Consider the following 25,109-nt stretch of genomic DNA (forward strand, 5'->3'; position numbering starts at 1 on the left):
GATATGCGCCTCCTTAAGGAGGCACCGCGATGCCTGCAATCTTGGGACACTTGGGCACCTTCGCCAGCACAGGGAGGCAGCACCCGCCTTTCAGCAGAGGATGTGCGAAGCTCTGATGAACAGGGTGGCTGGAAATATGCCCTAGGACCCCCTTTGTAGAGACAGTGGTGTGGTGGATGAAGGGTGAGGGAAGGCAATGGTCTAGAAGAAATGAAAACGAGGATCCCTCCAGTCAAAAGGAAGCAAAGTGATGGAGTCCTTGCTAGAGCTGAAAGTTCCCCACCTATGGTTTTTTCCACTTGGAAACTCCCTGGAGGCTCCCTGTAATTCCAAGGGGTGAGTGAGGCTCACAGTGAAGGGTCAGAAGGGGCTGGATGCTCAGAGAAGCTCAGTTGTTGGCAGGGTGAATGTCTAGAGTCAGGAAGACTTTCAGTGCCTTGGCACAGGGGTTCCTGAAAAGTGCTTGGGATGGTCCCCTAAATTCCCTTTTATGTTGAGGAAGGGAGCAGGGGAGGGTTTGGAGACAAGATAAAAGGACCATTCATGTGTATACATTGTTCTCCAGTTAGGTATGTTATGGTCTGAATGTTTGTGTCCCCTCTCCAAATTCATATGTTGAAATCCTAATGCCCAATGTGATAATATTAGGATGTGGGGCCTGTAAGGTGTGACTAGGTCATGAGGCAGAGTTCCCATGAATGGGATTAGTGGTCTTATAAAAGAGACCCTACAAAGCTCCCTAGCACCTTCCATCTTGTGAGGACACAGAGGGAAGTAGGCAGTCTACAACCCTGAACCAAACCATTTTGATGTCCTGATCTTGGACTTGCAGCCTCCAGAACCATGAGCGACAGATTTTGATTGTATATAAAAACCACCCAGACTGTGGTGTTTTGTTATGGGGGGCCTAGACAGACCAAAACAAGTATTATGGCAGGAACTGTCCCCACATTTTCATTTTGCACTGGGCCCCACTAATTATGTCTGCCCTGAGGGGGACTTTTTCTGTAAAAACAGCCTTTTCTTACAGCTATCCTTGTCCTGCGAAGGTCGAACAACCAGAGATTTTATTCAGAGAGAGCCTGAGAACATCTTCCCAGTTAATATCTTCTACCTCTCCCTGTTTCTTTCTTTTTTTTTTTTCCTTGCAAATTTATTTTTATTAGGATATAAGGGATGGGTCAGGAAATTCCACTGCCCCACATTTCTTTTTCCCTTCTCTGAATTAGGTGTTGATTATCATTTCATCAAACAATATTTACAGAGTGTCAGCCACTGTGTGCCAGGACTGGCCAACACAGATATGAATACAACCTGGAGTCCCCTAGGAGGTGCCCACAGTCTGGTGGGAGAGAGGATTGTACAAAATAAATTTGATAGGGAAATGCTGAAACACTAGGAAAAGCTATTCTTTTCAGGAAACTATTTAATTATGAAATCATGAAGTATAAGCACATTTAGATACAAACACCTCCTAGTTTTGCATGGCCACATTCTTTTTATATCTGATGACAAAGAGTGACTTGCCAGTCAAGATTGCTCTACCCAGCAAAACTATCATTTAAAGTCAAAGGGCAGATAAAGAGCTTCTCAAACAAGAAAAAACTGAAGGACTTCATCATCACCAAACCATTATTATATGAAATGTTAAAGGGACTTGTTTAAGAAAAAGAAGATCAAAACTATAAACAACAAATGGGCAAAAAATACATATCTATCAGCAATCAAATCTAAAAAACAAACTAAGCAAACAAGAAGAACAGAGACAGAATCATGGATACAGAGAGCATTTTGGTGGTTACCAGATGGTAGGGGTGTGGGGGGGGGGATGAGTGAAGAGGTGAGGGGATTAAGAAGTACGAACAGGTTGTTACAGAATAGCCGTGGGGATGTAAAGTACAGTAGAGGAAATGGAGAAGCCAAAGAACTCATACACATGACCCATGGACATGAACAGTGGGGGCGGGGACTGCCTGAGGGAGTGGGGGGTGTTGAGTAGAGGGGATAAAGGGGGAAAAATCAGGTCAACTCTAACAGCATAATCAATAAAATATAACTTTAAAAAGAAGAAGTGCTCTGGCTTAGTGCTTTGGTTGAATTGTTTAAAAAACATTTCACAAAAAATAATGTTCTTATTGGAATCAGTCTGATAGTAGTTTGTGATTATTTCCCCAAGGAAATCACTAGCTTTTATCATCTCTTTCAATTATCATTTATCTTAATTCTGTAGCACACACATCAGTATTTGTCCCTCAAAAAATTCCACAAAGAGAATTCTCTGAGCACCTTATAACTCCAATGGCCAGTGTTTAATAGAACAAGGAAAGATATATTTTTCTTAAAAAAATTCATTATTATGATTTTGATAGAGTAGGCAGTTAAACAGGCATGAGCAGGGCAGGAATGAATGGCCAGGTCCAGAATGTCACCAGGGCAAAAAGTCCCAGGTGCCTAGCAACTGGGAAAACAAGTATTATAGGCTAAGACCTTATCCCCAGGGTGACCTTTCCTCCCCTAGCATGTTGCTAGTCATGCAGTTTAGACCCCCTGACCTTTCATATCGGTAGTCATCTAGTTTACACCCCCTTAGAGCAGGAACAAGGGGGCCAGAGAATAGCCTCCAAGACTCCCATACAAGCTCTTGCATGACCACTTCCATAAGAATTAAGCTCTCAGGACAGTGAGGTTCTGACAGGCATCAAATAATCTTAGGAACAAACCCTCAGGTCTGTTGACCACAGAGACAGAGTTTTGGTCAAACTAGGGATAACATCTAGGCCTCAGCCCTGTTTTAACTCCAGGCCCAGAAAAGCAGCAAAACCAGACACAGCAATGACAGCTGACACCAAGACCAGATATAATGACTAATGACCCCTCCTCTAGTGCTGACCAGTCAGTAGAGACCATAAACCTGGAAAGACACACCTGGAAAGCTGATGAATATTCTATTGAGATCCTCCCCTAAAATCCCTGCCTTTAGAAACAACATAAAAACCCTTAAGACAAAAGACCCAGTGCACTCACACATGCATGCATGCTTTCTCTCTCTCTCTCTCTCTCTCTCTCTCTCTCTCTCTCTCTCTCTCAAGCATGCCAACACCTTCCCCCATCCACTTCTTTCCTCAAGGTGCACTCGCTGGAACCCACCCCTACCTTCCTCCCTCTTCTTCCCTCAGGCATGTTATCTTTGCTTTCTCTCTCCAAAGCTCCAAGGGCCCTTCTTTTGCCTCTTTAACTTATTTCCTAGGTCCACGCAGCCCAAATGGCTCAGTTCTTCTACCTCTGTGACTCCATAAATTAATTTCTTGGCTCTGAATTCTTTTCTAGCCAAACTCAAGGACTGAGGTCTAACACTCTAACTCTGTGGTTAACAATTTTACCCCAAACAATTTTCTAAACTCCAGGGTACACTATTATTCATCTGTTTCAAATATCAAGTGGCCAGGACAATGCTACCCCCATCACTTGTGGGAGGTAGGAACATGGATTCACAGTCCTGTCTGGGCCCCCACTTCCTCTTCAGATGGTAAAGGAGCAGCTTAAGCAAAAGGAGGTTAAAAGTACTGTCATTTGGGGCTGGTCTGTCTGTCCACAGGAGATCTGAGCTCAATTGTCAAAGGTAGCATACACAATGAGTCACCACAGAGAAGTGGCCATGCCCCTCAGCTCCTGCAGGGATGGGGGTGGGGGCACTCAACTTGTTTGCACCCCATGGTCCTGCTCCCTAAACCACTCATACAAAGGAGTCCCTCCCCCAGCACAAACCAGCATCTCCAGAAGGTTGGGTCCCAGACTTTTAAGGAAAAGAAGCAGCCCACCTTTTGTCTGTGAAGGCTTTATCTGGAACTTTCTCCAGGAAATGTGCATTGAAAAGTGAGTTGGTTTCTTCTAATGAGGGACAAGTGTTTTGAGTACATAGAAAAATTTTTCATAAATTAAGGAAGACAAAAGACTCTATACACAAGTAACTTGTGTTATTTGGGGGCTCTTTTGCAGACATCTGAGATTCTGCTTCCCAAAGGGTAAGTAATGATCACTGAGTCAGTCCAAACTGGTGCACGGAGATAATGGACTTGTCTCAAAAAAAAAGCAAAAAGCATCACCATGAAGCTTTTGGGTATTTTTATAATTTACTGTATGATTTCATCATTAAATGTGTTTCTTGAAAAAAGAAAATGACTCTTTCAAATCAAAGAAACTTAATTCTAAGATTTTACTATTAAAAAATGATACAAAAAATATAGCAATCTTTAAAAATGCTCTTTTTCCTGCCAGCCTACATTTATGCAACATAATAGAAATATATTAATTTAAGACCATAAACCCCAAACAAAACTGGTTGCATTAAAAAAAATTATAAAAAAGAGCAGACCCACCCATGACCTAGAAAAGAGAGCCATCGATACTGCCTTCTGCAAAAGCTTGCTTCATCTTGAAATTTGGAATAACAGATTCCTTCTTCACAGGCAATGCTCCCACACCCTTGAATGGCCTCACATAGGCTACACAGAAACTGTCAAACTAAGAACAGTACCATCATCAGTTATACAAGCAAATTTTGTACAAGCACTTTTTCTTTTTCTTTCTTTTGTTCTTTCTGCTTTTCTTTCTTTTTTGTATGAAAAACAAATATAAAATAAGCCACAAGAAGGCTTCCAATGGTCCATTCCTCTCTGTTTTCAGTGCTACGGTTCTTCAGGGGTGAAACTGTCTGATGAGTGATTTAAATGAACAGTTTCTTTGTTGTAACAGATAATTACTAGAGTGCTTGGGATATTTTTGTAAATTTCTCCCAAATGCACATTCCCACAACTAACAAGCTCCTGAGAAGTTGGAGAAACAGCCATTTCTGTTGGGAGAGATGGCTAACATCAGATCCCCTGCATTATGGTTGCACCCATGGAAAAGAACAAGGCTGTAAGTTCTTGACTCAAACTAAACAATATGCTGAGCATGTGCTGATGTGCTGATGGTGGGGGGAGCCTAAGCTTCTGGGAGAAACAAATTCGAAACAAGTCAGATATATTTATTTTCCAATTTTGTTGCAATTTTGTGCTGATTAAGAGCATCTGTGAGTGGGTAGGAAACAAAGATTGGAGACAATTGTTTATTCCTTTTTAGAAAAAGAAGGGGATTTGTGCCAGTTATTAGGGGAGAAGGAAGCACAAAATGCTGCCTGGACAGAACATGAATCTGGCCACAGCCAAGAGTTTGTGAGCATCAGGCCTTAGGTCATCATGGTTTTCAGGCCTCTGTTGGAATGTGAGCAGGGGCTCTGAATCTCTTGGGTGGCAGCTCACATGCCTTCCCCTAAATATTCTCAGGCAATGAGCCTTTTCCTCAGAGGCAGCCTGCTCCAAAATAAGCAAGGGTCACTTACACATTTTATGGTGATGCTTAAAATTCATGTATCTCATGAACAAAATTTATTTAATAAAAAAAATCTTAGTTTCAATTCTGGGTATGATGGGTAAGCACTCCCCGACTCTATGTCTCCCACTGAATGCAGCAATAAAACCTGGAGTAATGCACAGAGCAATTATTTGAGGGATCTGAAAAGTAAGTACTAACAGACAGATCTGGGGAAGAGACTACAATTCAAACAACCACTGAATGGGCAGTGAGGTCACCACTGTGCTTCTCTTCTGGTCCTGCTTCCTGCCTCCACACAAGGTGGGCTCACACTGGACATGGGCATTGGCACAGACTGAGAGCCCCAGCAGAAGCTCTCTTGTTCACACTCAAGGAGGGCAGGGGTCTCTTAAGGCAAGAGAGTGGGGTAAATCCTCCTCATTTCCCCCACTCCTTTCTTTTTCTTCATTCTTTCATCCCAACTCCCAGGCAATCCCACTGTGGTCATGGACGTCACAGCAGCAGACACAGGCACCTAGAACTATGAGGACAAGGAAGCTTCCTCCCCAATCAGAAGCCCAAAGGGGGAGCGTGCAGCCCCATGACTTCACCCTGGACTTGGGCACTGTAATGGGAAGTGTGTGGCAAAGCACAGGGAAACTGAAGCCCAACCTTCCTGGCCAAAGGTTCAGAAAATGCAGGAAACTGGCCAATACAGGGGAAGTTGCAAAGAAGGAAAGCAACCACACAAAGTGGTTTATAAATCCTGGGCTCATTAATATGATCCTCGTTAGTATTTCAAAGACTTTGAGAACCAAGCTAACAGATCTCCACCTGGGTGCCAGAATGTGGGATGGACCTGTAAAATGCTGCCAAGTCTTTGAAAATAGAAATGACACTGACATCACAATCCACAGAGGCTGGCTGCCTGAACCCAACCAGGTCAATTGCCTGTGAAAACACATACATCAACTTTATCTATAGTATTTAAACACAACTCTGAGTCTCATAATATAATATTCAAAATGTCCAGGCTATAACTCAAAACTACTCAGCATGAAACCCAAGATGAAGACTCAGGGAAATTTCAGTCAGTGTGGGGAAAAGACAATCAACAGATACCAGTACAGGCATGACACAGATGTTGGAATTATTTGAAAAAACTTAAAAGCAAAACATTCAAAAAACACTCCAAGAAGGACGGGCATTCACTCTTGAAACCAGTAGAAAGATATGAAATCTCAGCAAAGAAATAGGAGGTATGAAAAGCCAAATGAAAATTTTAGAACTGAAAATTACAATAACCTAAATAAAAATCTCAGTGGGTGGACTCAATATCAGAATAGCTATGACACAAGGAAGAGTCAGTGAACTTGAAGACAGATCAATAGACAGTATCCAATCTGAACAACAGAGACAAAAAATGATCTTGTGGAACATCGTGAAGTCTAGCACGTCATCATTGGAATTCCAGAGGAGGAAGAGAAAGAATACAGTGTATAAAAATATTTAAACATATAATGGCTGAAAGATTCCCAAATTTGACAATAAACATAAACTTCAAGATCTAAGGATCTCAGCCAACCCCAAACAGAAAAATTCAAAGAAAATACATGCCCATAAATGTCATAATAATACTGCTGAAAACTAAAGACAATACCAAAAAGAGGTGAGTCTCTATTGCTCTTTTGACAGAGCTGCTAGGGGACCAGGGTCAAAATGGCTGGGTAGGAAAGGGCAGAGCCAGCCCATTCCATAGGGAGCCTTTTACCCAAAGGTCCCCTCCCTGTAAAGGCTGGGTCCCGCCTGCTCAAGTCCATCTGCAAAATGTCTCTGGCAGCAGACAGAGCTCATGCTGAAACACAAATCTGGAGCAGCCTGCTGAATCCTTTCCCCATCAATCTGCTGTCTCTTTATCATTACAGAGTGTAGGCTGGTAGGCAAGGGACCAGAAACCAAATCAACTCTAACAAGAAAAAATGCACTATCATTCAAGCAGGCCCTGATAACTTTTAGGAAGGAATAAAAAAGGAGAGAAAAACAAATGACAGGGAGGACGGAAAAATGCTCAGCTCTAGATTTGTTCTCCAAATCATCCCAGTGGGTTGGAAAGAAATGCCCAATGAATTTGAGTTGGGTTTTGTTCTTAAACTGACATCTTTAAGTTCACTGTGTTTTCTGTGTGTGTGTAAAAACAGTCTAAGAAAATAAAATATAATGCATTTTAGGTTTTATCATAGACTGTAGAAAGGGAAGCCAGATTTTTAGAGCAGATCCCTTGAAATGCAGAGGTTTGTACCTGTTTCCATGATAAGGAAAATGTACGGCATCTGAGTACATAGTAGGTGCTTACATGTCAAATCATGGATCTCACTGGGGTAATGTCACCCAGGAAAGGAGGAAGGAGTTTCATTTGTCTTCTGAAAATAAAGTTATATAAGAACGCTTCCCTAAGAAAGCTAGTAGGCATTTTAAAATGTCATTAACCACATCATGAAGTCTCTCTCTCTCTCTCTCTCTCTCTCACACACACACACACACACACACACACACACACACACACACACACACACCTCCACATCTTGCACATCCTATTCAAAATATATAAGGTACCCAGATTTTTCTGGGACTCAGAATCCTAGAAGCTTAACATCATCTGAATCAACATCAATCTGCTGAGTTCATGGACATACTGCAGTCAGAAAACTCCAGTCGGTTAACAGGCCCCCAAACATTTACCAGTTCCCAAAATATTAGCTTATAGGGATAGAAGGCTTACAGCCCCCCTATAAACCTATCTCAAGGCTCCTTTGATCCTGAAAGCTGCCAAAGCCAAAGGTGAAGTGGAATTAGCAGAGGGCAGAGAACAGAAAATCCAGTAAGGGGAAGGGAGAGGAAGGGAGAAGGGAAATGGGGAAAGGGCAGGGCATGAGAGGAAAGAGGACTTGCTCCCCAATACCTGCACAGCAATCTCCATGCTCCTCACAAGTTCATCTGGACTCAGGTTGGCCATAAGAGTACCCAGGATCTCTTTGAGGGCTCTCAGCTTACATCAGTCCCTAAACCTCATGCCAAACCATGTTCCCCAAGGGTTTCCTCACTGTGATCCTCAGGCTGTTGAAAGCTTGTCAATAGCAAAGCTCAGTGTTGCTGAGCAGTTTTATAGGGGAAATATTTCAGTTCTACAAATGGTTGCATACAATTATGTATGTATGCATGCATGCATGCATGCATGCATTTCTCAGTTTTAAGTACACATTCATTCATTATTAACAAACTTTTTTTGCCATTTTCACATCGTCCATGTTTCATACGGTCCATATTGCCACTCTCTGGCCCTTTGGATTATGATAGAGTATTTGGTAGCCTGAGTGAATCCTACTGACAGTTAGAGACTCTGGTTCTAGGACATTCCTTGCATGATTCGGTATTTATAGAACATTCTTCTATCTGAGTGCACTGTAAGTTATAGTGCCAGACAAGTGGATGCAGCCCGATAAGTGTTTCTTTTTCATTTGTGGGAAGCTGCCAGCCATATAAAACAAGGAAGAGAGAGCTAGCTCAACAACTCTGGACCAAAAAGCACTTATACCTCAAACCTAAATGGAAGGAAAGAGCTACCCTCTTTATCACTAAGTGGTCCTTTGCAGAAACGTGAAGAATTGCTGAAAGAAGCAGACCTTTCAGAGGTCAATTATTATTGGGTTTGCCATGAATCTTCAAGGTCAAAAGTGAAGCTCCCAGAGCAGCAGCCGACCTTGGTGCACCCCCTTCACCATTTTAGGTGGGAAATAACAAGAGTAAAGGGGGCAAATTATGCAAATAAATATAGCAGAGTCAAGAAGACAAAAGTTTTGACCATATTTCTTAATTGTATGAGAAAAGAGGACTGACATTGCCTGCATTAAAGAAAAACAAACTTCCTTCCTCCTACATGGAAAAACTTAAAAAGGAAACAGGTTATAGTACCCAGAAAACAAACTATTTCTAGCCTTAAATTGTACTTGTATTGTACTTGTACACAATCACTGTAGTCAAAGATAATACTTTAAGGATCATCTATACCAACTCTCATAATTGAAGAGAGTGAAGCTCAGAGAGGTGAAAAGATGTACCAAAGCCACACAGGTAGGAGGACACAGGGATGTGACTCACCCAGACCTCTAAGCTGCTAGTCCCATACTTGCTCTGCTACACCAGGATGCCTCCATCCCAGGCCTCGGAGTTTTATCTTCTCCACACCTAGTTTTCCTTTTAATATAGACATTACATGCCCAATAGCAACCTCAGAAGGGATTCCCAGGTAAAAACCACAATGGCTGTCTTGCACTGATACATACAGTCATCTGTGCAATAGGTAATGCATTTATGAAATTCTTTATATATAAGATATAGAGCACACTAAGGAGTTCAGCAGTGGTGCCCTGGCCAGGTGGCTCAGTTGGTTGTTCCAAACACCAAAAGGCTGTGGGCTCAATCCCCTGTCAGGGCACATACCTAGGTTGTGGGTCAGATTTCCAGTCAGGGAGCATATGGGAAACAGCCACTTAATGTCTCTCTCTCTCTCTCTCTCTCTCTCCCTCTCCCCCCCCACCCCAATAAACATATCCTCAGGTGAGGATTTTTTTTAAAAAAGTTCACCAGTGGCTCTGAAATGCCATAGTTGATGAAACTTCAGGGAGTTAGAAAGGAGCATTAGAATGTGTCAAGGAAGGATGCAGGCCTTTCTAATAAATGACAATGGTATATGTCAGCTGACACTGGGTCAGCCTGAGTCTCTGATTGACAGCAAGAAGCTGAGATCATCCCCGCTTCCAACCCACACTGGATGTAACAGTAGCAAGAAATAAAAGTTTATTATTTTAATCCACTGTAATTTTGAGGACGTTTGTTCTTGCAGCATAACCCAGCCTCTCCTGACTGATATGGGCACCTCAAAGGCAGTGGGTAACAGATGGTTATCGTTATTATGAACACATCCCCACACAACCTTCCCAATGCCACACCATCTGAGACTGAATGGTAGACTAGAACAGGTCTTATGGAAATTTTCTTAGGGAAAGAAAATAGTCATAAGTAAAGACAATCCACTGTCAAGATGAGACTCAGAGAAGTGAGGAAGTGCTCAGATAAAGACCATAGAACACTCTGATGACTAACAAACTCTACTCTCTGGTCTGCTTCCTAAGTGCGTCCTGCCCCTGACATACGGGGCCAGGCTTCTTTCCTCGCATCCAGAGTGCTCTCCCTTACTCACTAGGCACACTTTCTTCCGAGTGCAGCTTTAGTCCCATATACTTCCCCCAAATATCTGAATCACTCAAGCCTCTATTATGCACAAAATAAACTATGCAAAGCAGGCGCTTCACAGTTAGTGCTTGTGCTCCTCATGTTATACTTAAGCAAATGTTTGGTAAAATCTGTTTCAAGGGTGTCAATCTTGTTTCTCTGAGCAGGCTACAAGCCTCGTGAAGACACCATGTGTTTTACTTGTTTTAAAGTCCCTTGCAGAAATGACTCCAAGAGACATTTTTATATTGATTTAAATGCCAGGGAGGAAAGAACATGATATAATTCTTGGGATGGCAGACAATTTTTTTTTATTACTCTGGGAGAGAGTAGGGAAATTGACTAGCTAAGCTTTATAGTAATACTTTAATCTAGCTAAATATAAATACTCTTTAGTTAGGGGGAAATAAATTATTATAAACCCTAAATGTCTTGGATTCAGCTTTGTTCACATTAAAACAAAACCAGAGATGACAAGTAGTTTAGCAGGAGCCCTAGGAGAAACTGTAAGAAATAAACTTATGTGTAAGAAAGCATTGTTGAGAATTTCAAACATTGCATTAAAAGTTAACATTTGTATTGACAGATTAAAAAGTTAATAAATACTTACATCCTAGTTATAAAATTTAAGCAAAATCTGTACATATTCTATACCTTGAAATTGTAAAGGTAGGTTTATCCAAATCTATTTGTGAACAAGTGGACAGAGCTTTTCTGTAAAATGAAAGTTTGTTTTCATGATTCTGAAGACTGTTGGCATGTACGCTTGAAACGATAAATGTTTATTAATGTAAATTTTATTTGTTCAATGCAGGAAAACTAACTGCTCAGGTAAAAGGGAAAACGGTGTTTCTGCGGAAGGCTGGTCCCAGAAAGCCTGGCAGACAATGACCTTCTGACCAGAGCTGCTCTGATCCAGCTCATTCATTTGACCAGGGCAACGCTGGGCAGATTCCTGTAAAGGCGATTAAGTGCATTCCTCCTGTGGAGATGTCTTTTACAAATACAATTACGTAACTCCTCCATACTTTAAAACATGGTGCACACTTCTGGTTTTCTTCAATATGTGTTATAGTAGAAGCACTCTTCACCCATCTCTACAACACCAACTTGTCAGAAGAACCGACCCATCGCACTTCCGCTCCCTGAACGCGTCTCCTGCTACCAGACTAGTTGTATTTTCACCAGGAGTCATTTAGTTTGTTCCACCAGTTTATATCAGTTGTACCAATTGTTGAAATTATATCATTTAATTAAAATGTAGGTAAAGCGATGAAATCTGTGCACAGAAAGCAAACAGTTTCTCTATTCTACAAAAACGAAGTTATTAAAAGTGAGGCGCTGTTTTTGAATACTGTTGTGTTAGGTAGCCATGAAGTAAGTATAAAAGAAAAAAAAATGCTAAAATCCAGAGGTGTTCTTTACTGGGATTTCTTCACAAGTGTCAAGTTTTAGCTCCACTTTGAAGAAACTAAAACTGAAAGTGGTGGGTGATGCAATCTGTTGGGTTTTTGCAAGAAAGACCAGAACTCCAGCCAGGGGCCATACTCACAACAAAAAAGATTAGCAAACAAATGTGCACACATTTGTTCTAAGTTAAAATAGACTGTATGTATACTTTTAGTGACTCACTGCTTTAACCATCTCTACATAACTGACCAATTACTGCAAGTCAGTAACTTTGGAGAGGTTTCCACTCAGCTTGTTAATTACATGGTTGTAGAGATTCCACAACTGCATAGTTAGAGAATTATTCATCAACTTATAAGCTAGACTAATGCTGGAGCATAGCTGGAGAAATATAAACATAAAGCAGGGCTGTGGACAAGGTCGGAGACTAGAAGAGATACCCCATAACTTCCTTTATGTTTATTTTCTCAAGAAACTGTAAATTTTTCCACCTTTAAGGGTTTGTTTTTTTAGCATTCAATATCATTACAGCATGAAACAAGAAGTTATTTACAAATAACATAACATAAAAATCAATAGCAGGGAGGAACCATGGGCTACTACTCTGAAAACAAAACCCCTCTTCTTCAAGGTATAGCTTAAGGACACCAAGGGGAGTGGAAGTGGCCGTCGGTGGGATTGCTCTCCTCAGCACCACATTCCAGCATCAGGCCAGCCAGGAGTGATCCCAACTCTACAGGCTGCTGCCAGGACTCTGGGCCCCACCTCCTGCGGGCCCAGTTCAGCAACAGTGAAGTGATTCCAGGAGAGAAAGGCCATGACACTGGGCAGCTCTTAGTTAAAAGCAAACACTAGTGTTTTAAGCATCTACCCCAAGTTTAGGAACCGACCATCTCAATCACAACTGACACATAGCCTACCTGAGGGAGAGAAGGGTCTTTCACAGAAGGCCTGGGGTAGGTGAGGCTTAAGTATCTGTATTCTGAAAACTCCTATGAGTGACTCTGACCCACTCTTGGATTAAGAATTTAAGGTTGAATTTGTTGGAAACTTCCGGCCAAGATGGAGGCTTAGACTGACACGCTCTGTCTCCCTCCACAACTAAGTAGAAATACAACTACCTCAAAACCAAAGATAATCAGAAATTCCAGAAAATAAAACTACATGGAAGCTTAACTATGAAGTTATAAACCAGCGGTGCTCGTCTGGACAGGTAGGAGGGGAGAAATCAGAATCTGGACAGAAAGGTCGGGCTGTGCTGTCCGTGGTAGCAGCAGGGATAGTGGTGGGACTGCGAGAAACTCCAGGGGAGCAATCCCAGCTGCAGTCAAGACCCCACAGCTCGTGATTCCAATGCTGGGGAAGGCAGCCTCCTCGTTGCCTCAGATGGTGAGGCCCAGAGGGCGGGGGGAATGGATCCTGGTCTCTCAGCAGAGAGTAATGGCAGGAATCCATCTTGGACCCCCACCCCCACACAAAGCACCACAGAGCAGTGAAAAAGGTCGCTGGGTAGTGACAAGTGCACGGGGCACCGCCCCCTACAGCCCACCCAGGAAACAAAGGTAAACAGAAAACTGTCAGGATGAAGCAGACCATGATTGAAATCCTGGTGACGCAGCTCACTAGGCAGCAGATGAGGGACCTAACCAATGAGCAAATAGGAAATCTTTCTGAGGCTCAGTTCAGAGCTATAGTCATAAGGTGGCTTACAGAATTAACAAAAGATTTGGAACAGGACAAGAAAGGAATGAAAGCTAGTCACACTGAAACGAACAAAAACACATATGAGACAAGTGGTGAGGAAATGAAAACCAGAGATCAAATCAACAAATCAGAACACAGGGAAGGAAAAACAGTCAACCAGTGCAGAAAGAGGAAATAAAAAGGGAGGAACATGAGGAGAGGCTCAGAAACCTCTAGGACAGCTATAAGAGAACAAACATTCGGATTATAGGGTTGCCAGAGGGCAAAGAAGAAGAACTAGAAATAGAAAAATTATGTGAAAAAATAATGAAGCAGAACTTCCCAAACTTGGGGAAGGAAATAGACTTACATGTCCAGGAAGCACAGAGAGTTCCATAAAAACTGGACCCAGGGAGAACCACTCCAAGACACATTATAATCAAATTGTCAAAAATTAAAGATAAAGAGAGAATCTTAAAAGCAGCAAGAGAGAAGAAAAGAATCATGTACAAAGGGGTCCCAATTAGACTATCAGCGGATTCCTCAAAGGAGACCCTGCAGTCAAGAAGGGACTGGCAAGAAATATTTAAAGTAATGAAAAGCAAAAACCTACAGCCACAAATACTCTATCCAGCGAAACTGTCATTCAGGATAGAAGGGCAGAGAAGGTGTTTCCAGGACAAAGTAAAACAGAAAGAGTTCATTAGATCCAAACCACTCTTATATGAGATGTTAAAGGGACTGGTTTAGAAGAAGGAGGATCAAAATTATGAACATTAAAATGAAAACTGCATCACAAGAACCAACAACAAAAGCTAGGGAATCAAAACAAAGGCAAACTAAGTAGGCAATGAGAGTGAAAAAGAATATAGGCATGGGGAACATACTGGGGAGAGGTCAGCAGGGAGGGGGAAGGGGGAAAGGGAGGGAGATGGTACAGGAAATAAGAAGCATAGTAGGAGGGAGTGGAGTAGACAGGAAGAGGTTGAGAAGAACTATATGCACAACCAATGGGCATGGACTAAAAGGGGGGGGGGACAACTGGAGAGAGGGCGGTCACTGGGTGGAGGGGAGCAGAGGGAAAAGAAATTGGGACAACTGTAACAGTATAATCAATAAAACATATTTAAAAAAAAAAGAATTTAAGGTTCACGAACTTCCCGAAATCAATTGCCAGTGAATGTGTATACAAACATATACTTGATGTTTCAGAATGCTTGTCCATGGCTTCCTGCAATTTGTTTTTATCAAATTTTTATAAATCAAAAAATGCAAAGAACCACTGTTCTGAAACCAATTCAAGTTGCCACTGCCCGTGCTCTCTGCACAGGCTAAGATGGATCTGAGAAGCAGCTGAACATAAGCATTCCCTACACACAGCCTTCCAGTTGTATTTCTCGCTCTCACTCTAATTTTTCCTACTCCTCAGTTCCTATTTATCCTATTTCTTCCCTTCTGTTTTTAAATCGAAAAAGTTTGGTTTTGAAATAACTATAATCTAAGAACTCCTTGAATAAAAGACACAGAAAATTAAACTTCCAATTTCCCTTAAACCACTTCTCCCACCCCTGTACGGTTTTGTTATTTTAAAATTTGTTTAAACTTAAGAGTGCTTTTCATCTGTTTTTCCTATTAAGTTAATGACTTGACCAAACTCTGTGCCTTTATTTTAATTATCAGCATCCTGGCTTGCCTTTTAAAAAGGAGAAAAGCAAGTTATACATCAATATAGTACTCTTTTTTTTTTCTTCCTGTTTCTGTCTTAACACATCACCATCACAAGGAAGGATACAATGTTGTGTACGTTAAGTAGGTCCAATCTGTGCTGGTGGTTTGGTTTTATAAATACGAACATGCCTTGTCCAGAAGTAAGGCTCAGGCATTCAGATTTTCCAAAACAATTCTCTGTATCCAGGGTACCCAAACAAATTCAAGCACTTCAGTTTTAAAACAAAGTGGCTGTCTGCTCCTGATTGAGGTGAAATCCTCTAAGTGCACAACTAAGACCTTTTTTTTTTTTACTATTTCTGTACAAAATGAATATTCACTATTCGAAAGAACATTCCCTATCATAATTATATAATCAGCTCAAATTGGTTCTTAAGCAATGTAAGTCATGTTTGAAATCCCAACCGGACAGAAATAGCTAAAATTAAACTGTAAAATATATTAGTTGACTTGGAAAATATTTAAGATACCTTCATATCAAACCTAAAATCGAGAGTAATCAAAATATTTTTCTAAGATCCAGATTTCAGCATGGAGATAGCCAGAGTATAAAGCAGGAAAAATGCTAAATCTGACCTCAGCCGACCTGGGTTACAGTCTCTATTTACCTTGAACCAGTTACTTAACAGATCCCCTCCTGGTAGAATGGAAAAAACACCAGTCTCACTCCTATGGCTTTCATGAGAACCACTTAAGATAAAAACAGACCAAGTCTCTATAAGCTGGGGAAAGTTGTATAAAAGCAAGGTATTGATATAACAACTGTTCTCTTTAATACAATTGCCCTCCAAGATGTGCAGAATGCTCCCTGCACACATCTTTATGAATGAGGGAAGTAACAAGGGTCATGTGGGTAAGAATGACGATAAGAAAGAAGAACCAAGGTAGCTGAAGTCTAAGCAGCAGAAGAACTCACTCATATAAAAGGCACAACAGGCTGACAGGAGCATGGCCACATCTTTTGGCAAGGCCCTGGTGCTCTGTGTCAGTGCTTTGTGCAAAAACCTGACACACTAGGATGCCACCAAGTTCACAGTGATGGCAGCTTAAGGTTCTTACTTATCTGCTAAAGAGCAAGCTTCCAGGTTACTAATGCAGGGCTGCATGTTTCTGCCTCTGCAGGGTGCCTGCCAAGCCTGAGAAGCTGTAGGGAGAGAGAGCACCAGGAAGTTCACCAGGTGGACAACCTCTGAGAGGCCAAGCCAGGTGCTTCCTAGAGAAGTAAACATGTGGACTCCACATTTCTGCTGAAGGTGTTCATCGGTGAGCACCCTCAGGCTGGGGGCCCAGGGCTCCCTCATGATTAATTTATCCATATCCAAACAGAGCAAAGCATGGACTTTCACAACTGTCACTCACTCCATGGACTTCTGAGAACTGTTTAACTGAGGTATAACACTGGGGAACACAATTTTCATTGAGTTAGATGTGACACTTGTTTTTGACTAACTTTTGGCATCTGAATCCAAAAATGACCCCAGTTTTTCTCTATCACATCAACTTTTTAAGGTACAGGATACCCTCCCTTTGTCTCAAAAATCATACAAAATGTACATAAAAAGGAAAATAAAGAAAAAATTACCTGAATAGACTGTTTATTTAGAGTTATTTTATTCATATAAAGGCTATATATTGTTACTGTAAGTCAAATTGGATACAATTTTAAAGTTCTGCAACCAAACATATATATTAAGGTATTTTATCTTTTCAAATGACAGGCTAGGAAATGCCAAAATGAGATACTTGAAACAGTCTCCTTCAGTTGGCAAAGTTTTAACAAACTGCTTCATGAGACCCAGTTTTATGTGCAGAGGTGGGAATATAATGTTCTTTCTGTCAACAACTGGCTCATGTAGAGTGTCTGGATCACCAGGTTTGAGGTCAGATCTTGGAGGCCAATTCAACTTCGTCAACTTCACCAAATGCTTCTCATGAGCTCTGCTGTCCCACATACACAGAAAACAGGGATACTTGGGGTATCCGCGTTGCTGACCAAGAAGGAAGCACACCATTTTAAGATCAACACAGATGATCCAATTGTGCTTGTGATATTGCAACAGAGCAATGACTCTCTTTATGTCTTCACATTCTTCACAAAAACAAACTGAATGGCTAATTGGGACTGCACCAAATAAATTGCCATTGTAGAGGAGGATACACTTCAAGCTCCGCTTTGAGCTATCGATGAACAGTCGCCATTCAGTTGTGTTCTAGATTGGAATTCCCAATTCCTCCATTAAACCATGTATGTTATGGCAATACCCAAAGCCATTGTCACTTCAAAATTACTGCAGAAATGCACTTTCTTTTGATCAAAAGTAGGATGCCTTCGTTCCTTTTTCAAGCAACTTTTTCTCATGCAGTCTTGATACTAGGAGTTCTGAAGCCTTTTTGGATAGTCCCAAATCTCATGCCAAATCATTCAACTCAAATCCCTTACAAACTGAGTCATTTTCAATTTCAAAATCTTCATCGTTGCTGTCACCATACTCCTGTTTTTCAAAAGAGCATAGTTCAGTGAAAACTGACACTGGGATTTCAGCTGAATGAGGCACTGGGCATATAGCTGATGGTAAACTAGGATACTCTATTTTACATATGTTTTTCTTGCTATAGCCTGACGTTTTCACTATATAAAAATAACAGTCATTTGAATGATCTCTGGGCTCTCGCCAAACCAAATGGCAATTTATCACGTGTTCCCTTCATCCACATTCATAAACTCTCGACACACTGCTTGCACACCTTATGAGGGCCCCAAGACTTATCTTGATCACCAAGTTTTACTTTAAAATATGCAAAATAGGTTTGCCTGACAAATGTGCTGATGTTTGTCCCTTGATTGGGAATGGTAAAACTGCCACAGATATAACAAAATGAATCAGGGTTGTTTAGGCACTTATGATAAGAAATAGCAGGGGCAGACATGATCTGAAGGAAAGGAAATAAGTACGTATGTCAATAAAAAAATAAATTCTGCTAACTCCTTGTATACAGACAAGAACTCAGACTATGATTCACTATACAGAACAGCACACAACCTCTCATTACACTATCTCATGTGTAACTGAATAGCCTAGACAAGTATGAACCTGTCACTGGTCTCCAAGGTTGTCCCCCACCCCTTCACACTCGAGGGAGTTTTGCTCTCATCCAGTAGGAGAGCACTAGTACTTCCTTCTATTCAGGCTCAATCCAGCCTAGAGTGGTCGCATTAAGATAAACTGTACACACCCTGGCTGGTGTGGCTCAGTGGATTGAGCGTTCGCCTGCGAACCAAGTGTCGCTGGTTTGATTCCCAGTCAGGGTACATAGGTTGCATGTCAGATCCCCAGTTGGGGGTGTGAGTGAGAGGCAACCACACAGTGATGTTTCTCTCCCTCTCTTTCTCCTTTCCTCTCTATAAATAAATAAATAAATAAATAAACAAATAAATTATTTTTTTAAAAAAAGAAAATATAACATATAAAAAAGAAAAAGATAAACTGTACAGAAAAAAGTTGACGTGATAGAAGAAAACTAACTGCAATTTTGAAATCAGCATGCCTATTTAAGTCTCAAAAAGCTGAAAAATTGAACTCAACGGGAATTATGTTAAAAATTGCTCCCCTGTGTAATTCATGTAACATAAAATTTACCATTTCAAACAATTGGATTGCTTATAATATATGCACAAATTATGCAACGCTCACCACTAATTCCAGAATATTTTCATCATCTCAAAAAGAAACCTCACTCTCAATAGCAGTCACTCTCCATTACCTCTGACTGCCCCTCCCCCCTGCCCCCAGATAGTTCATTAAAATTGAGTAATGCAATATGTGGGCTTTGTGACTGTTTTCTTTCACTTGGCACAATATTTTCAAGGTTCATCCACAGCGTAGTATGCCTCAAGATTTATTCCTTTCCTTTTTATGACTGAATAATATTCCATCATATGGATATGCCACATTTGTGTATCCATTCATTAGTTGATGGATTGCTTCCAACTTCTAGTTATTATGAATAATGCTGCTATAATCATTTGTATACATGTCTATGTGAACATATGTTTTCAATTCTGTTGGTTATAAATCTAGAAGTGTTATTGCTGGCTCTTTTCCAGGAACTCTTGAACTTAATGTTCATATTGGCACACGCTGTGTGAACTCTTTTCCATGACAGATGGATATAGTTCACCAGGAACCCCTAAAAGTCAAAAGAGTAAATGAAGGCATCTGTGAAAGGAAAAGGGGTTCTGCATGAAGCAATATATTACTGCTTCCAAAATGCCACTAATAATATATTTCCCCTATGTCATAAAACTGCAGAAGCCAGAGCTAGGGGGAGGGGACACACTGGATCTAAGTTGGCACAACCCTAATGATAAGATCAACATATAATTAATGGTTTCTACATCAAGGCACTATGCTGAGCACAGTATGTGACTTGTCTGAAAGTCAAGAGGATGTGGGAAACATGATTTTTGAAAACAAACACTGAGTGCAGCCAATTTTGCCTTCCTACCAGAGTGGCATGCTCCATCTTTAGCCAGGCTGGTGGGAGAGGGAACACAGGAAGCTGGATTGCCTGAGTAAGAAAATGACACGTATTTGGAATTTGCTGAAAGCTCAAGAGAGTAGGGTAGGCAGCAGGTTGAAGGCTTAAAAATAAAAGAAAGGGATTGATGTGTAGATAAGAGAAGGCACAATCAACGGTGAAGAGTCTAAGATGAAAACACAGCCAGAAAGAAATCATCAATGGCCAAGAAACTTTCAAGTAATCAATACTCTGTTGATTTCTGTTTTGAACTGTTAACATCTTCCTCTATTACCCTGAACCCTTCAGTAAGGCCTGTGTTGGAAGTCACTCTGGGGGATAAAAACAGTGGGCAGAGTAGAGTAGAGAGGAGACATCAGGGATGAAACACTGAGCTAGGAGCAGGAATTCACAGAGAATGACCGAAAAATGTAAACCCCAGACATGCTTAGAGCATTGGAGGGGAGGAAAGGCACTGGATCTCTCACCGGACATGCTCAAGCCATTTGAATTTAGAATGTTAAGGGAAAAGGTGATTCAAGAAGCTGGAAAAGGTGGGGTCGATCTACCCAGCAGTCTTATATTTGTGTTAGAAAAGGTGGGCAACAGGCAGAAGTAAGCAGACACCAAGATTTAAACCACTTTAATGTGCCCTCCAGGGCAATGGTCTCGTGATGAAGACCTTAGGCAATGGTCTCATGACAAAGACCTTAAAGACTATGATGACATGGCCCATGAATGGCTGGAGTACAAAAGCATTTTCTCAGTGTCCCTGTTGGAAATCTAGGACCATTTGTTTCAGGCGGCAGGTGGGAAAACTCTAGCACAAGAATCTCATGGATTGGATTGGGTCCACTGCAGATCAGTGGTCACCCTCACCTGTAACAGTCACAGGTAGGTGGCCCCGAGGCCACTTCCACAGCAGGGGTTTGCAAGTATTTTTTGTAAGAGCCAGATATTAAATATGTTAGACTTTGTGAGCCAGAGGCAAGATCAACAATAATAAGTAGGCATTTAGGTAACCAGAGAGAAGACAAGTTTCCACATTTTCAATGAAATTAAAAATAACTGTGCACATTTTTTTGTGATATAGATCTACTAATGAGAAGAATGGAAAATTTTTTAGATAGTATTTTGCTTCATTGGGTTTCAAAGTGAGTATTTCCTAACATCAAATCAATTGCAAATGTTCATATATAGACTCCATTTTTAGCTCATGAGCCATACAAAAAAAGGCACAGGACAGACAGGGCTCCAAATCTCTGTGGTATAGTTACCACTGTCTGAAGCAATGCCAACGCTGGCTGCTCTGTTCCAAGAGTCTAGTGTAATAATGCCCTCATTCAGAAATTAGAGACCTAGAAGGGGCTTTGGAATAGCTCTTGAAAGATTCAGATGTTCCTCAGACACATCAGTCTAGTACCCAGTGAACGAAATAACCATTCTTTCCACCAATATTTGCTGAGCACCTATTATACGTTGCTAATATCATAGGCACTTGTGGGTACAGCAGTGAGCAGGGCAGATGAGCTCCCTACCTTCAAAGAGGGCATGACTGCAAACAAGAATTTTTTTAAAGTTTAAATGTCAGAATGGGAAAGCCATAAGAGAAGATATTAAGAGAGTAACTGGGATAAGGAGTTACTTTAAATAAAGCAATTTAGTAAGAGTTCCTTTTTCTCAACGTTCTTATCAATTCTTGTTTTAGCAGACATGTTGTATTTTTTCCAGTCTGATGGGGAAAGGTATGAAATAGAACCCCATTGTGTTCTGATCTGCTCCCCCTGCTTCTTGTTAAGATATATCATTCTAGTGTGCTCATGCCCTCGCTTTCCGTAGATACTGGTAGATAGATAGAGAGCCTTTCGAGTTTCCTCTTCCGTTAATTCCTGGTCAATTTTCTGTCTGTTTTTCTTTTCCACTCTTTTTCTTACTGTTCTTTTAAAATTTTGGATATTAATCCTTTATTGGTGATATGCACTACAAATATCTTCTCCTAGCCTATGATTTGTCTTTTAACTTTATGGTGTGTTTTGTTTACAAGAAGATTTTAGATGGTAAATATCTGGTGACTAATCTACATTATGTGAGAATTGGTTGTTAGCTGCCTGTCTTGGTGGGCAAATTGAAAAAGTCATCAATTTTGAGGTTAACCTTCATACCATCCCTTTCAAGCTGTGTCTTGCCCAAATATATTAATGTCTCAGAGCAATTCCTACCTCTCAGATTTGTTGTGAGAATTACATAAAAGAACACATAAATGACACTCCCCAAACACAGTGGCCCCTCTCACCTCACTCTTAACTTGTCCTCTTCCTGCAGGCCTTTTATTCCCCGTAGTACCATGTGCAGAGTCAGTACTTAGATTCTGTACATTATGTTAGTTAAATTAAGTTTATCTTTAAAATGCATATAAAGTACCAAGCCAAGTATAATTATATGCATTTAATTGACTAAAATGTGGAAGACAGGACCAGAAAAACAGTTTAGCATGATTACTCCACTGGCCTCCCTTGAACTAAAGAAGTAGCAGTTAGAGTAAGTGGCACAGTTAATGAGATTTGTAAACGTTCTTTTGAGTGAAAGTTATATTTTGAAAGCTCAGAAACACATTTATACAGTCAACTATGACACAGAAAAAAATTATTTAACAGCATGCTGTAAAAGATAGTTATAATTAGTTTGAGGGGGGAAAAATCACAAACCATTATGAACAGGTAAGCCTCAACCATTTTATAGTAAATGAGTTTTAGGGGGAATAATTTTACAGTAAAAACATTAACAAAACTTTACTAGTTACTGCTAACTTTTATTTAAGATTTTTTACATTTATTTTCCAGCTCTTCTGATTGCTGAGCACATTATATACATATGCATTACACTTCAAGAACAAAAAGGAAACTATTGAAAATTCCAGTGACTATTGGGCTTTGTATCCCACAGACACTCGTAACTGTATCTTTTTAATGCCCAGGGGCCTGCATCCCGGCCAGAAACACAAAGCTGAACAGAGACAATCTTCACTTACTGAACTAGCCCCACAGGCCAGTGTTTCCACCCCTACGCTCCTGTTTAACTAGTAGTAGTTAAGTACTACTATACTACTTTTTTACAGAGGAGGACACTAAAATTCAGGGTATACCGCTTGTCCACATCAAGTAACCAGGGGAGCAGAATTTTAACTTCCAGCCTCAGGTGTAAAACTATGACACCATCTTACCCCAAGTAGATAAAAAAATAAACTAAAAATACTTACTGTCATATTGTACACACCAGCAAACACTCTGCAACACCTATACTGCCTCTGATCTATGGCCAGATTCTGAAAAACATGTTTGAAAGTCTTTCGACTTGCTCCAACTAAAAATGAATAAGTGTGCCCTGCTTGGTGTGGCTCAGTGGATTGCATGCCGACCTGCGAACCTAAAGGTCACTGGTTCGATTCCCAGTCAAGGCACATGTCTGGGCTGCAGGCCAGGTTCCCAGCTGGGGGCCCACGAGAGGCAACCTACCTATGTATCTCTTGCATATCGATGTTTCTCTCCCTCTGTTTCTGCCCCTGCTTCCCCTCCCTGTAAATAAATAAATAAATAAAGTTTTTCAAAAAGTGAATAAGTGATCACCATGAAAATGGACTTAAACATGGAGTTTGATTCATCTCACCAGAGGCCTTTGGCTCATTTACATTCATGGCTTTATTTATTCAAATAATTTGTTTTTTTCTTTTCCCCCAGGGGAAAAAAAAAAAAAAAAAAAAGACCTGCAGACCATCATCCCATCACCGCTCTGTGTGAAGACTCTAACATAAATCATGTCACCAAGAACCATTGTATTTAACAAACTCCAGGACACGTCACAGTGCTGTTTATAAATTGTAAATAGAGTCTGGTTTTAGTTCACTGTTCTGCTAAATTCAGATGTCTAGTACATTTTAAATGTATGCCCCTGAAAGAGCTTCCCGTGCTTTATTTAATATTGTCAAATGTGCATATTCAGGAAGGCAGTCAAGATAGCAAACCTGAAATATGACCTAGATGGTGTCCACTAAAGTACGGAGGAATGAAGGAGACTGTGGTGGCCATAAGCACTGCTCACCAAATATTTCCAGCTCTCTGACTTCTTGTCCTCTCACACGGGGTAGGGCCCAGCAACCGGCTCTGGCCACTGGATTGTGAGCAGGAGTGCCGTGTGTGGCTTCCAGCCAGGGCATTTAATAAAACCATGCAAGACCCCCAGGTCACTCACCCCTCTGTGGCGGTCACAGGTGGTATTCCATTCGGTGGCTGTGCTGCCAGCCTGGGGTCCAGAGAGAGGACAATGACAGCACAGAGCAGCACCCCACCCCTGCCAACTGGCAGTGGATACACCGCACGAGCAAGAAATAAGTCTCTGTTAGGATGAGATTGGAGGAGATTGGAGGGTTGTTTGTGATCATAGCATAAACTATCCTCTCCTGCCCTTTACCCCAAATGGTGCCATGAGAAAGGGCTTGGTGTCTCTAGTGATAAGTTAGCAGATTTGTGTAATTTAGTATCTGATGCCAAATGTGATTATCTTGTCAGGGAAAGGTCTCTAAGTCCATCGTTCGCTTGGACCCCAATCATCATGCTCCAAAATCTGAATTAAATAGGCCAAGCAAAATTGAAGAGGGAAAGTTACAGTTGTAACCTTCCCAACTGCCAGTTCTAATTTATTGATCTGTCCAAATTCTTAGTTGTAAACAACAGAAACCACTATGGCTAGTTATGTAGAAAATAGATTGATTAAAAGTTTATTCGCTTACAAAATCCTAAGGACAGAAACACCATTCTATGTGCCAGTGCAGACTGCACTGCCCGCCACTGGGCACAGACACAAGGGCCCCTCTTGCCCCCTGGGCGCCACGTGCTTCTGCTGGAATCTCAGCTACAGTGCTACTCTGTGGTCTCTGTGCCACTTGAATTTCTAAGGCACAATCCAAGCTCTCATGTGGGTATTTCTGAATGGTGAGACCTAAAGTGCATAGGTGCAAGGAAAAGTTAAAAAAATATTTTTTGGCTTTTTCTTAGGTAGGTAGAGAATTCCTCAAACACAGGAAAGAAATGCAGAGGTGTGGTAAAAAAAAAAAAAAAAAGGATAGCCTCATCTGT

General features: G+C 41.0%; 1 protein-coding gene across 2 annotated transcripts in view; it reads right to left on the reverse strand.

Annotated features, from left to right (window-relative positions):
* The window catches only part of METTL24 (methyltransferase like 24), a 91,949-nt gene that overhangs the window by 58,519 nt on the left and 8,321 nt on the right, over positions 1–25,109 (reverse strand). The gene's annotated exons all lie outside the window — the stretch shown is intronic.

Source organism: Furipterus horrens, unplaced genomic scaffold, assembly GCF_987537825.1.
Source record: "Furipterus horrens unplaced genomic scaffold, mFurHor1.1.pri manual_scaffold_6, whole genome shotgun sequence".
NCBI lineage: Eukaryota > Metazoa > Chordata > Mammalia > Chiroptera > Furipteridae > Furipterus > Furipterus horrens.